Below are 15923 nucleotides of genomic sequence, written 5' to 3'. Positions count from 1 at the left end.
ACAAATTTCACCAAGTCCTCTGTAAGCTTCAAACCTCTCAACTATCAATAAATTCAACTAGTTGGGGGATGAATTTAATTAAAAATATGTCCACCGCACAGAATCAAAACAATTGTTCCATTTGCTTCACAGTCACCTAACCTAACGAGTTATCCCGCCACAAAGTTTACCTTCCAACAATCTTATTTGATAAAACATATTTCCCTGATGCATCATCATAATTGTTTAGCCCATTAAACAGAGGGCAACAGAACCAACCGGAATGCACTTGGCCATCCGTTTGCTTTGTTCGTGCCGGACGTCACCGGTCACCACAGCCAGAGAACAAACATCAGCCCGCTTTCGCATGATTGTTGTCCATGTGAGGGACACATGATTTTTGTACCTTCGTCTACGTCCACCGAACGGGACCAACCACAGCCAAATCGAATTCGAATGAACTGTGCAAACAAAATGCTGCTGATTAGAAAAGCACAACAGCACAGCACACAACGACCAGAAAAGGTAAGCCCCAAGAAGCTCCCAGAAGCTGTTCCGTTCCTTCCGATTTGTGATTGTTTCTGACGCGCTCCAAAGCACCGGGATTCGCTCTTGGGGTACCACCCGGGGACCCGTCGTCTGAGACGATACGGTACGGACATCTTGGGCTGTCGCATAACTGGGAAAGGACGGCACACTTGTCAAATATTCATCGACAAGCGGGACCCGAGTACAGTCTCTCATCAAGTGTCCAAACAAAAACAACATTTCTGAGGAGATCTGAGGCACCCCCCCCCCTAGGAACCAGGGTTTTTGTGTGCGCCCTGCCGGTACGCCGAAGGTGACAAAAGGTTTAGCACCATTTCGTCGTCGCGTGTCAGGTCGAAGGTTGAAGTGTACCATGATTCGTCTTGAGTGTCCAGGGCCCTACCAACACAATTGCACTATTGTCCTCGGTTGCGCTTCACCACTCTCTGGTTGGTTGTTTGCATGTGCGCATGGATCTGCTGGCGAATGTATCGTTCTCGGTGAGGACTCTTCTCGTATAAGGGATCCGAGTGGGAGCTTTATGTGTTTGTATTAAATCAAATAAGTGTGGTCCTCGGAAGCTGTTCCAGGTTTGGGAAGCTTGTGGGGTGTGCGTACGTGTGTGTGTGTGTGTGTGTGTGTGTGTGTGTGTGTGTGTATGTAAATATTTCATCAACCTGAAGATGATTGAACATTCCAGGCTTTCTTTCACCTGGGGTTTTGGAAGCCTGGAGCACGTTGAATCCAAACAATGGTACACGGACGGTACTACATGTGCTTTGCCAGAAGCTTGGAATGCAAACAACCGATTGCCACATCGATTGTTTAACCATTTTCCACCGCCAGCATATTTTGGTTATAGTTCACCGGGGCCACCACCAGCCACTAGGCACCAGGTATTTCCAGTTTGCTTACCGTCTCCTTCAGCAGCACAATGAGCACTTGCATTGCCAGGGGGCTCGAAACCACAAATTCTACCTAAAAGTGTTTGTTTACCCGACCCTTATTGACTGTGCGGGACATCCTGTCAATAGATTGACGATTTGCTTGCGCTGGTGAAATTCAAATTGCGACCGACCAGGTTAACATTCTTACTAATTAAAAGCCCTTCTGGCAGAGGTTCTGGGGTACACTTGATAGGCATCGTGATTGTAAAATGCAAATGAAAAAACCTTAGGATCGGAAAATGAAGGATAGTTGGACTTATAAGTAAAACAAGACCACCAAGACCCCCCCCCCCCCCCACGTTACTATCACGCAGTCATATTTCTAGATTAGTATAAATATTTCTCCAGATGGTTTAGTTTTTGATTTAAAATTTCAGTTCAGTATATTCAGTATATTATTTGAATAATTCAGATTTTTATTTTAAATCTCCTACTTTTCTTAAACAATGTGTGGGATTTAAGAGAAACCCTAAGCCTTCGGCTCTAAAGTGTCGTTCAGTTAAATGCTTGGTTGAACGATTGAACGCTTTTCCATGCATTTCTTGGGACATAATCGTTTCACCCTTCTGCCAGGGAAAAAAACAATTCTAAGCGCCTTAAACTGCAAACAAATACCATTAGATTGGCGCAAATGGTCGAACCGATGAGCTCATAATCGATTGGCTCCAGCTGCACCAACCCATATGGCACCATCCAAAGCGATTCCTTTTTCTCCATTCAAACCTATGCAATTGCTGATGGCCAGCAGGAAAGAAAAAAACAATCCCCAGCTAATCAAAGACGCTTTCCAGGATGCGTCGATTCGATTGGTAAAGTCACGCTATTTACCATCTGACGGGCAGCCCGCACTGTACTGCCAGTTTGTCGATAACGTACGTTTTATGTCACAACAACGCTACGCCTAACGGATGAATCCAGCCAGCCTCACAGCCCATCCTTGGCGTCCAATTGACGCGTCAAAAGGTTCACATTTGCTTACCGTGCCAACTTGTCAGTGCCAGATCGCAAACGTTATCGGACGCATCGATCCCATCACCGGTCCGGGGAAAACAATGGGCTCAGTCGGGCACCGTGCGATTCCGCGTTCCGTGCGATAACGTGCGTTTGCCAATGCCAATTGGGTGGGTTGGGCGATCATGAGTGAAAATGGCAAATGCTGGCCAACGCTTATCGGGCGTGTGTGGATGCGGCTCGACGAGTCGGAAGACAGCCGATAAACAGTCGCAGTTTTCAAATCAAAACCATTTGAGTAGGAAGAAAGGAGTGCAAGGGTGGAAAAGTGGCATCGGCATCGTGATCCTGGCGATTGTGCCTGCATGTATGTATGTGGGAGCAGACGCCAGATAAGCGTCTTGATATGTCGGAATAATGGAGCCACGTTAAAGGAGAAAGGATTGTCTGTGTTAAAGTAAATATCGAAAAGTTGTTTCAGTGGAAGTTTGTTTCTTCAAATAAAAACGTTGAAGAAACTTTGATGAATTTAAATAAATTTATTTAATACTTTACTAACATTTCAAACTAAATTTTACTAATGCTACTACTTCCATTAACCATTAAACTATATTGAAGGGTAATAGATTAAGATCCAAATTAAATCATAACATTGAGGTTATGATGCAAATTTTCATGGGAAAAAAACTTCAATACATCATTTTTTGACAGCGTGCAGCAAAGTTGATCATTCATTGGGTGTATTAAGCATCCTGATGCCGATATCGATCATTTTTTTATTCAACTCAATAAAATTGTTTCCGGTAAATGAACATACATTTGTGCGCTCAGCGAAATGCAAAATCAATCACTTTCTGCATGTGATCTCTTCCCTTCGCCCTTTACTATTCGAAAGAAAGGAAAAAAACACCTTTCTCCGTGAAAAGAAGGACCGCCTTGCAATCTAATCCTTTGGAAGGTTCGTTCGAATCGTGCTTAGCTCTCCGCGCACGCACACCCGTCCGTTTTATGCTTTCGCATAATAATGGACCTCATCCGTTAAAATATTGAAATTGATATCATTCGTTTTGCAGGGCCAGAAGCAAAAAAAAACAAAAGAAAAGCCCACGGAAAAGTGATTCCACGCGCGCACAGAAAGGAAACAAATTTGCTCCATAATCCAACGCAAAATGTAAAACGAACCGTATAATTTCATGCTACATTTTCTTTCGGTTCCAATCGGAAAAAAAGCGAAGGACCACGGGACGCGGGTGATCCCGGCCCACTCCTCAACCTCATCTTTAAGTGGTTCGATTCGTTCCCATCATTGCCCGGCCATGATTATTCGCTCCATCATCTCAAGCTCGCGCAAGCCGGTTACTTTTTTTTCTCTCTCTCTCGGATAGAGTTTTGCACAAACACCTGTGGTGACGGTGGTTTATCGGGCCTGTATGCTTTTATTTTTCCACCCAAAAAAGAAAACGCATCCCCCGCCGTACGGTAGGTACATCATATGATTGCCCATTATTTAGCTCACTTTATGGTTTCCCTCCACCTGCACGCACACCAGTTCAGATGGTGCACGTATGTTTCGTTGTTCCCCACACCACACTTACTTTACAATCTACACTCGGGTGAGGAAAGAAAAATTACAAGTAAAAAACCCTCATGTACAAACGCACGACCTAAGAGGAGCAAAAGGAAAACCACACTGAAGTACAACTGCTTCTTTTTATTGCAAAATTATTCAAACCACTTCGCTTTCCGGTAGCTCGTGCTTGTGTCTGTTAGCTTCCGTGGCGTATTAGTATTGGAAGGGATTTTTATCCTGCTTTTATTCATCCCAAATGATAAGTGTAACGGTTGTGCATCGTTTTCTTATCCGGAGGGTTTGGCTTTCTTTTGCTTAACGCACGGCATTTTCCACGGATGGTCACCGGTGGAAAAATTGTTGGTGCCATGTGCAGCCAGCAGGAAAATTATGTTATTTCACGTCAAATGGGAAGCCCAGATGAATCAGGAGTTTAAAGTGTAAATTAATTGAATTCATATGGTTTGGACAGTTGAAGCAGGAAATTTGAGTACACTAACTTGAGTACAACATTATTAAATCAATGACGAATAAAATGATGACATAATTTGGCCATACATCTCCTGTCACAAATGAAGATTACATTATATTTTATCATAATTTTTTCATTATAAACTATTTTTTGGCTAGAGCTGTTCGATATTACTCTACAGACAACAAAATCCTATAAGTATTTAACAATCCTACGCAACTAATACTTCATTTCTACCAATACAAATCTGATACCCACATTGCCGTATTACGTATTGCAGTCATTTAGGCGACAAAAAATAAACATTTCTCTTTTTTCTGTGCTTCGACCCTAGAAAATGCACCAAAACAAGCAAATACATTTGATAGCAGATTTTACTGTTCACTTCCCTAGCAATGAGCTTTCTAATCCTAAAACTAGCTTTTAATTAAAAATTAACCCTTCGCTTTCTATGCGACTTTCTGTCACAAAACCTGCCCAAAAAACCAGTACAATTGAAAGTTGTAATTACCAATGTGCAGTTTTGCTTCAGCTTAGCGTAGCTTAGCATTTCCTAGCGCAACTTGTCATGCTCATGTCTCCCGGACGGGTATGTCACGAGAAATGCATAACGTACCGGGAAACATATCTACCCGAATGCAACTTCGACCGTACTGCACTCAACACTGCGGTGCCGCCTAGCAGCAAACCGAATTCGATTAGCACGTGTCAACTTATCACAATAAGCACATGCAACCGGATGGGTGGTTGCGAGCACTTTCCACCACCACCGTGAAAATGCTCCTTCCCTGTCAAATTCATAATTAATCCCAACACCGAAAAGTGCCCGGCTGCATAAGCTTTTATTTCGAAATGGCACAAAACTTTTGCGTCGCTCGATTTTTGACTTGCTGCTGCGGCTTGCTTCCCTTTCGACTTTGCAAAGCGGGACAGCCAAGACGGAGGGCCACACACGCACGTCAAAAAGCGTATGCGTGTGGAAAAACACTGCTGATGGGTGGGTGGTCGGAGGATTGCGGATCCACTGCTTCAAATTTAATCCCGTATGAAAATAGAGGTAGATTTGAATAATTAAAACTGACAGCCAGAACAACGCTGTCCGGGAAGGGTGCTGAGGGTTTGTATGTTGGAAAGGGTGTTTGTGGTGGTTTATGCTTATGTTTGTGCGCCACGTACACGTCTTGCGATATGTTCTTCCGGTTCCGAAAGCGGAAGCACAAAAGATGGCTTCACATAAACGACGACTACTGCTACTGCTAACCCCAGCTGAGTGGTAGGTAGTTTTGCCAACGAGAGGTTTCACGTTCCGAATCGAGAGCGAGACACCAGGCAGAACGGGGCGTAGGGGAGCACCAGGGAAAACCAAACCGGACAGACAGGCTAGAGAAAACTTTTAGTCAGTTAAGTCTTCTGCCGCCAGTTCCCATCTCGAGTGGGGCTAGGGTTAAGGTTCGGCTGAAAAGATGGAACGGTGGAATGGTTTTGGAATGGTGATATGCGTATGGTTTTAGGCTTACATGTACCATCTTTAGTGTACAAATGATTCCCATCACACACACACGCACACGTATGTCTATAGTCTCAAGGGAACTTTAGCGCCGGAGCCCCAAAAAGCACATAACACAATTAGCGAATGTAATTTGCCCTCATTACTTTCCTCTTTTCACACGGCCCAAGCACTCACACACACACACACATACTTGGTCATGAATCTGCAAACGTTTTCACTGCGCTCCGTTGCGCTTAGTTTACTGCTTTCCCAATTTTTTTGTTTTTGTTTTATTTTTCAGCGGCAGCACCTTTACCATACTCCTGTCGCAACAAAATGGTGCCGACCGGGCTGCGAAGAAGCATTTCGTTGTAGCGTTCGGTCATAAAAAAACGGGTGAATGCGTAACGGAAATGTAGCAGCAAGCTTTCATCTAATTTCACCAAAACCCAACTGCCACTTATTGCTGAGTGTTCTTTCTGTGAGCCACTTCGTACTCAACAGTGACACGTTTCGGGGTAGCAAAGAACGGTGCTTCTTCTTCTGCTTCTGATTGGTGCAACGAATCCGGGGCGCATCATAAAACTGAACCTTCGAGGTTTTGTCTGTGCCGAGTCGGCGAGTGGGAGAGGGAGTGCGATGGGATGGAATGTAATGCAGTTTACAAGGTTGATGTATAACGGAATGACTTTCACGGAATGAATGAATGAGTGGAGAAAATTTACAAACACCAGGAATCAGCGAAGAGGAACACACATTTCTCATTTCTTTTTATTGTGCTGTGTCGTGTGTATTATGACAGCAGAGGAAATATCCTTGAAGAGGTCAAATTCTTGAGACGATGGCGTACAAAATATTATTTGCATTTTTGCTTCTTCCGAATAAACCATATTTGCTTTAAAATATTATTCTATTAAAAGATCTGCCGATCTCACAGATCTATTCATTATGATCACGATGCCCTGTACGCAGCTACGAAGCTACGAAAACTATCAAATCAATGAAGTCAGAAATGGTAGTTCAAGATCTTTCACGGTGATTGTGGAGTTCTAATGAAGACTCAGTGGCACATTTGTTGCTCAATTTCCCTTAATTAAAGGAAGCATTGGGGAGGCCCGGTAGCAGGTGCGATCGTATTATTTTAAGATGCTTACCTCTTGTGTCCTGACCAACAACAAAAAAGTGCCTCAAATAATGTTCCATTTTAAACCAAAGCATTTTATACGCAGAATAAAAGGTCAAACCCCTGGCAATCATTCCGCTTCCGTGACGCATTTTCTCATTTAACTGCAGCAGATTAAATCTATCAAACAATTTTAATGATGCACCACGCATTCATGCACCAACCGGCAGCAGCAGCACCACCACCATCATTACGTTGATAAATCTGCAATAATCAGAATCACTACTTTCACCCTCGCTTTATCATTTCCCGACCCGGCTTTGCCCCCCATACTCCTTTCACCCTCATATTTGCGGGAAAAGTTACAAAACGATGAAATACCGAAATTCATTATCATCGTAACCATCATCATCAGCATCATCATCCAAACATCAGCTCACGCAGCATTCCAACAGCCGATGGTTTTTGCAGTTTACAAATCAAAAGTGAACCATTTTGGAGATGCGTAAATGTTTCTGGTTTCAATTTTGTCCCTTTTTCCCCCTTTTGGCATGAATTATCTTTCTTGCTTTTCCTTCCATTTGTTGTTGCTGCTGCTGAGTGTGTGTGTTTCAATATTACGTGAAATAATTACCATTCACCGATGAGCGGTGAGCGTCATCCTGCTTCTGCTGCTGTCCACACCGCAAACGCACAACACGCATTAAATTTATTCTCGTACAAAACACCGGGACTCCGACACACAAAAGAAACCTGAACGCAGAAAAGCGGATAGAAACCGGGGTAGGAGAGCGAAAAATTCCAGGTACACTACCGGTGTGTCCGGCGGATCCGGTAGGCGGTGGTCAGCAATTTCGAGGACAGTTGATGACATTTTAATGACATTCACATATTTTAAGCGGAAACTTACTCCCGCGGTGATTGGGGGAGTCGGCCGGGACTGTCCAGCGAGGGGCTACGATAATCAATGGGGGTAAATGGGAAAACGGTACACTGGTTCATTTTCCCACCACGCTTTTCCGGACTCCGCCACGCGCAGGACTTAATGCCTACCGAGAGGGTAACAAAAAACAAAAAATGCAGTTCGTTTTTCATCATACGCTTGAAGCTAACATTTATGTACACATTGGCTCATTTTCATCACTGGTTGACCCTTGTGTCAACGCCACCCTCCGTAGCTACACGGTTTGGTCGGGGGATTTTTTGGAATGTATCCATCCAATCGACATCGGCGAGGCTGGTACGGTCCGGCGTGGGTCGATGATAGGTGACACTTTTCAGCACTGCGGAAGCTGCACTCCACTGCACCAAGCTCCACCGACTCCAAGTGCTCTTCATTCGCACTAAATTTTAATTATTTATTTAAATCAAATACACTGGTTCTCGGTGCAAAAAAACCCCCGACGGGGAAACAGCACAACAACATGCCCGGTCAGCCAGCAAAATGGCAGTTGAATCATCATAAATCTTGCCACCCAAAACAAACATGGGGAAATCTGCAACCCAGCCTTTCCCATTAAGCATCCGTCGCATCTCAACCCCCATCATCATCATCAGCAAGAGAGGACGAGCATTATCATCGTCACCATCATGGCGAAATAATTATTATTGATAATAAACATGAAATAAATACCATTCCGTAACTGACGAATGCACTGTCAGGCGGAAAACTGCATCCACTTTCCACTTTGAACTGGTCGTCTCTGTGTGTGTGTGTGCTTTCCATTTGCCCGCTTGAATATTAACCCCTCGTTTGGTAAACATCAAATACGATCGGTCACCCAAAAAACACATTGATCCTTTGAACATGCTCATGCTGAAGAGTTTTAATTTTATTCCTTGCCCATTAATACTTTTTATTACTGTGTGTGGCGTATTTTCCCTGGAAAATTTCTTTTCATACTTCTGCTTCCGAAAGAAAGCTTTGTGATTCCCATCCGAAAATTAAGATGATTATTTCGCCCTAAAAATATAAACAACTCCTTCCGATGGTGCTGTCACGCGGAGCTTCAAAAACGAATTTTCCCAAACGCTTTTTCGAGCTTCGGCCCACAACCACAGTGTTCTTGGGGGAAAAATAAATAAATCCCAAAGCACCGAAAACATTTTATCTCACTTATTTCAGCCGACCGTGCCTGATAAATACCACTCTTCTCCGTTGGCAGTCACACAGCAGTTATTGTACGGGCAGAAATTATATTTTCTAGTCACCCACAGCACGCCCAGGATTCAGTTTGCTGATTGTTCCCGTTATCCACGCGAAAAACGGAAAACGGTTTCCACAAAAAAAACAGACCCAAAGAAGCGGACAAAACAAACAACAACACCCAAACCCGGAGAGTGTCCCAGAAGAAAGAGAGCTGATCTTTTTCGGTTCCATTCGGATGTTTCGCTTGGTTCGGTTGGGGCTGGTTTTGTGGTTCCGGTCTGGCCGCTTGTCGATAAAGTTATCACGGAACGGTGGAACGCGTTCGATGATGGCCGGCCTGCATAAGCATCCCCCAATGGGAAGCTGGGTTGGAATGCGGGGGACCAAAAAGGAAAACAATTTGCTCGACAATATTCAAATTATGTACCACCCTTGCCGGAGTGCTGCGGGAAAGCGCTTATAGTCAGCGCTTGGAAAGCATTAGTGTTGGGTCCGATGGCATTAGGCTAAACAATAAACTCTCAAGAATAAACTAAGACCCCTTGCTTTGCATCACAAGGCGTGCGTTGTTGTGGCGTGCGGAAGAACATTGCTCCGATTTTGAAATGACGCTTTTGGGTACATTTTTGCTCATCAAATCTGGCCGACGGTTTATTTTAGTAAAGAGTTTGTTTATGTTTAATTTAAACCACGCGCTTTGAATTGGGCTGAATATATTCATCATGCGTTGACGAGAGCTTTTCAAACTAAACCATTGGTCTATATTCATAAGCAGAAATGAGCACAAATTATTATATTATTTTGTATTGTAAACCATGGACAGATTTGTGAACAGATCAGACTATATTTTATAGTAGCCAAGTATATTCTCTTAGCAATAACCATAATTGAACAATAAATAACCAATAGGTCAATATTAAAGTCTTTTAAAATTTAACTGAAAACTTCTGGACTTGCAACTTTTGTGGAGATGGATAAAGCTGGAACTGTATGGAACTTTAATGCATTAAAAATACTCAAATGCACCTGTAAGACACCAAATGTGTCTAAAACGATTAACATCCTCGTGGCTGACTTCTCGTGGAGATGAAGAATTTCGCATAAGTGACAGGACAATGAATATCTCTACAAGCTATTCTATGATCTAACTATTGTGCAGCGAATTAGATACTAGTACTGTCATACCTGACAGCCCAGCCCGTTAAGTCTTTCAACACTGTCAAGATCGATTGTACTCAGAGCATGGCCGGGACATTCGGTAGACAGATCCAGACGATAAGTGATCCAGTAGTTCTGAAGTGAGCCGAGCCACAAAATTTAAAGTTAAGAAATCTAGAGCAACAACCGACAGCTGGAATAGAGTCACAAGACACTCTTGAGAACAAAATCCATAATTCCCAAGAAAATGTGAGGAATTATATAGCCCATTATCCTAGCACAAAAACACTGAAGAAGAGATGAAACTGAGTTCAATACATTATTGAACAGATCTATCTTAATAATTTCTCAAACACGTGATAAGCTTAATACAAAGTATATACGAAGTATGCATTTTGGTTAATACCAAAACATATTGCTCACACGTCTCTAAGTGCGTCTTCAGCTGTTCTCTTGTCCTCGCTACACATAGCAAACGTTAAGACTCGCTTCAATATTGCCCATCCCCACTATCAATCTAATTCGCAGCGTAATTCGACCCATCAAGCCAAACCCAACCCCCAATTTGCCCACAAATGCACCCATCAACATCCGCACAATGTTCATTAGTTAGCTTTTATGCCGCTTTTCCACATCAAAGCGCGGAGGAAAATGTCAACGTCAAGTCACCATTGCCATATGTATTGCTACACCGACACACCAACGTCATCGCTTATCCTTGGTTGCTTTTAGTAAAACCCAACGACCTCCTTGAAGGGGTGTGTCTATCAAGGGTTTGTGGTGCTTTTATTTGGCAAAAAACGCGGAAAACCGCAGTGTGGAAATACAATCGAAAAAATGCGTAAAACAAAATCATATTTCCTTATTGCTATCACTTTCCATACGCCGTTTGGCGCGTACTTTTAGCGCACACCAGCGAAGGCAAAGACGAGCTTCTTCTTGATGGAAATTTTTCCACCAACATGATGGAAAACATTGGCAAAACCAAGAAGAAAAAAAAACACACACTCGGTACAAAAACGGTTCAAACACTTCGAGCACTTTACGGCTTGTTGCGCCGTCGATTCGTTCAGCAGGGTCTGCATTGGAAATTTTTTCCACGCGCGGGCGCAAAAAAAAAAAACAAACACAGCAACAAATGTTGCCAATGGTATAAAGAAATCGTCGATAAAAGCCACCCTCACGGCTTACCCGTTTGGGGCAAGAAAAATACGCTAAATGTATAAGTCGGCATGGGAGGAACGAGAGAGAAAAAAAATCACAAAGAATAAAACCAAAACCTGCCAATTCCGGCCAAAGGTAACGCCGCATCTTCATTAACCTTTTTCGAAAGATCGGAACCGAAAGTCAGTACCGTAAAGGTAACCAACATTTTTTTTCTTATGGGAGTGCGTAACAATCTCTTGGGGACCCAGTAACAGTACAAGATAGGGAAAAAAACTTTTTTTTTCGGAACGCTTGCAAGGGTTCCCCGGACGTTGGGGACGACTGATGCGAGACGGAATCGGTCGTGGAATTTATGATACGATGATGGAAGAAATATGATTCCATGCGCTTTATGCGCGTACCTTTCAAAAATGATACAAATTGGAAAAGTTCAACCGGAATTTGGCTCGTGTACGGACACTTTTTTTTCAGCGCAGTGCTACAAGCGCAATATTCAATTTGTGATTTAAATGTACTTTTACATTGGAAAGAGAGCGAGAGAAACTCTTTTTTGTGTGGTTTGCAAAGTTGTTGATTATAAGAAAATTTGAACATCTTTTTATTTATTTATGTTTTAACGCATTGCTTTTTGAATGGTTGAATGTTGGGACTTTCTAAGGCACATCAGAATTAATTGGCATAGACGTGACCAATTGTAAGGTTTCCAGCAACAACATAGTGGAACGAGTCTTATAAATAATATCTGTTCTAGGACAGCGATCTGTTTCCCTTAATCGATGCCGAAGGCGGATGTTTTTAATAATTTAAATAAATATAAAAGTAAGCTGCTTTCTCCACACATCTAAACCAGTAAAGATTTATTTTTCTCATTTTATTCTCTTTTTTTTGGAGGCAACTGTCGCACTTACTGTGAAACCCTTTACATGAATTGTACATACATTCAAAACAAAGAAACCAAAGCCATGTCCTGCTCCTAATATTTTAATGATGTAAAATAATGAATATTTATTTAAAAAAGGTCCACAAATTAAGAAAAAAATCATTTAATCATTTATTTGTATCAAATATACTTGATAAGTGCCTCTTCTTCTGCTTGCTTCTTCTTATAGTATTTTACCCTCAAAAATCTCTGAGTCTGCCATTTCAAGCTTCCTTCACTTGATTATAGACGTAGAACCAAGAACCTTCGCCAACACCATTCCCAACCATGTTCAATTAATTTTAACACCAAACACATGATATCACTTTCAACCAATTCTGCCACTAATTTTCATCCCTTTTCTACCACACACAAAAAAATAAAACCTAGAACAACACACTTCAACACTGCCATGTGTGCCATTAGGTTCCAAAGTGAAAAACATGTCGGTTGTCGCAGATTGGTAAAGAAAGCCAACAAGCCCACTTCCCACCGGCTGCCCCTCCTAATCACATCCGTACTACGCCGCCAAATATGCCTATCTGCCATATGATGCGTCAATTTTCCTGGGCTCTCTCAAAAGCCGGTTTACCCCATTCGGCTAATATCATTTTCAAAATTTTATCTTCGAAAATTCGATCTTTCCAAAGTGGAGAAAAGTACCTTCGATACAGCCGACACACACACGCGCGCCAGCAAATGGAAAGAAAACAAATCCTGCTCGACATGCTCGCTACTGCCTTCCAGATCTTTCCCAGTTGTGAGGCAGCGTATTGTTAAGGAACCATTTTGCAGCCACACACACACACAGATAATAATGAAGAAGCTAGGACGCACGGTAACTTTTGGTTCCCTGTTTCGTCCATTTTCCGATACACATACACCTCTCGGCATCATGGGGTGGAAAATTTCATTTGCTAAACTTTTTGCCTCCACCGCACACCTAAGGCTTTTGGGGGTGGTTGCCTAAGCGATATGCTAACGAGAACTAAGACTCACAAGCACTAATGCCAAATGCAAGGGCCGAGAACCGGGAACTCCCGTCTAAGGGTCTTGCTTCGGCCAAGAGAACTACGGCGAAAGTAAGGGACGGAGTTTGAAAAAGTCTGCATGTGATCGTTCGGACTTTCTTTCTTTCGGTTCCGAGGCGGAGATTCTGTCCTGTCGGAAGAAGACTGGCCCCCGATTTTCAACAGTTCCAAAGTTTCCCGCCATCCGACGCATCGTTTTCCTGCCTCAGCCCATTAGCACGAGCTGCACACAAGTGAACCGCAGCGGGGAAAAACAGGCAAAATCATCGTCTAAAAAGGGATTTTTAATGAACTTTTCCCTAGCTGGGCTGTCTTATACCCCCGTACCGGAAATGTGCCACCCGTCGTAGTATGGGGAAATTCTTCGAATAAAAACCAAGTCTCACATACACAGAACCGAATGTGTACGGGCACGAAAACATCGCTTCTATAGGCTAGAAATTATTAATAGCGATAATCATAAGGCGAACGAATCGGGCTCATATTACCACTCCCGGAACCTGCTACAAGCGCTGGGCTAAAGGTTATGGCAGCTGCATATGGGTTTTATGCTCGTTCGGAATAACGGCACAACCGAACACCGGTTTGACCACACGATTCAACGCCAACAGCCCAACATCTGAGCCTGACGGCTTGCGAGGAAAGAATCGTAGCATTAACCGATCCAGCCTCACCAAACACTGGGTAAGGAAATAAGCTGATCCTGTTTCCACATTGCTCCCTTCGCCCGAGTACGCATTTTAGGATTAAAATAACTTCAACGCTATTCGGGTGGGTCCCCCACCCGAACTCAAAACTTATGACAACAGGATTTTGCATGTATCTCGCTGCAAATGGAATGGACATGGCCCTGAGAATGCTTCGCATTCAGTTGTTTTGTGTGTGTGTGTGCCAGTGCCCCATGCGCCCATCTTTTGCCGAATCCTTACCCTTAAATCCGTTTGCCCCGCAGGCTGCTGGATGATACACTCAATTATGACGTTATGATTATTGCGGTTGCATTGGGAGAAAATTCAATTTCCTTTCAATATCCATATCTTTGGCGTTGGGTGTCGGACGATGAAGCTGGCAGTTTTGTCCCTGAAAGTTGACTGTCGTGTTGGGCGGTACTGTCACACGAGTATCTGGCGGTGGTTCGTAACGGTTTGCAGTGGGGGATAGAATTAATTAGTGGAAAATGGAAAGAAATCCCTAGAACGGGGGACACTCAAGCAACAGGCCGAATAGCGGAGTGAGCGTATTTAATGAGATTTGACCCTTTATTTGAAACGAGCCTTTAGCTTATGAGCGTAATTTTAATTAGGAAGGGAGAGTTATTGGAATTTGGTGCTTAGCTTGTGACATCGGCTGGAGAGCAACACGTTTAGATTCATCGCTTCAATCCTTCTTTCACGGGTTTGAGGCACTCAAGAGACCGTTTTATCAAGGAAACAAATAATATAAACGTAACAATAAATGCAAACAGTAATGTTCCAAACCAAGCGGGAATCTAGGACCTCAGGAGAATCACGTTCAAATTAAGAAGTATAGACCTAAAACTATTCGATTACTTCTATGATATCCATGTCAGGAGATGTTGTCTAAAGCATCTTAGAAGACTTTTGCCGTTTTATTAATTTGTTATTAACTCACAGACTCTAACCATCCTCTGAGTAAGTGACAATAGTATCAGATATAGTTGCTTAATGATTGAAGTAAATAAAGCCTCAGTTTTCTAGCAAGTTTACTGAATACTAGCTTACTAGAAGTATCAACTGGTTTCGCCTTTCTTTTGACCAACATGCTGTGAACGATGCAAGGACTCAAGTTGCTCAGGATGTTTCCAGCTTTGCGTTCAATTCAGTCTGAAACGAATCCTGGTATGTCAAACTACAATTTGATATCTGAAAGATGTGTAGGTCTATAACTCTTTAACACCTTGTTATTACAGGTCTACAGTTAAGGCAACGGGTAAAGATAATATTAAAATCTATCGATGAATGACTTCAGCTTCTTTCGATTGTCCACTTGCATTTATTTTCAATTAAAACACCTTTTGAAACATTTTCTGATTTGCAAAGACAATGATGCCATCAACTTCTCGCTCTTACCTTAATTGAATGATACACCAAATGGCGGATTAAACATTAGTTCGATTATCGTCAATGCTCAACGTTGGAGGGCACTCGCCGATTAATGGAATATATCGTTAGTGCGAAATTTATAGCAATATTATAATTAAAATAAAAACGGCTTTTAAAGCTATTCACTTTATGAGTCATAACAACATTTTCCGCCTGCTTTCAGACGAGCCATAATGAGCTCCTAAACAAAGGGACGAACAAAAAAAAACACACACGCACCTAAAACGCGTTATCACCGGACTACCGGTCGGCCTTCAGCAAAATGGCGCACCATAAAAAAAGAGCGTACCCATCACCGAAGACACCCAAGCCACGGA

The 15923-nt window shown here is 42.7% G+C and overlaps 1 long non-coding RNA gene across 1 annotated transcript; it reads left to right on the top strand.

Moving 5' to 3' along the window:
* Positions 1-873: 873 nt before the first annotated feature.
* On the top strand, positions 874-7189 carry LOC118515885. Its single transcript, XR_004907496.1, has 2 exons — positions 874-1007; positions 6238-7189. It is a non-coding gene; the product is annotated as an uncharacterized LOC118515885 (long non-coding RNA).
* The last annotated feature ends 8734 nt before the right edge of the window (positions 7190-15923 follow it).

This window comes from Anopheles stephensi, unplaced genomic scaffold (genome assembly GCF_013141755.1).
Source record: "Anopheles stephensi strain Indian unplaced genomic scaffold, UCI_ANSTEP_V1.0 ucontig2, whole genome shotgun sequence".
Classification (NCBI taxonomy): domain Eukaryota; kingdom Metazoa; phylum Arthropoda; class Insecta; order Diptera; family Culicidae; genus Anopheles; species Anopheles stephensi.
This window is presented reverse-complemented; position numbering and strand designations above follow the sequence as displayed.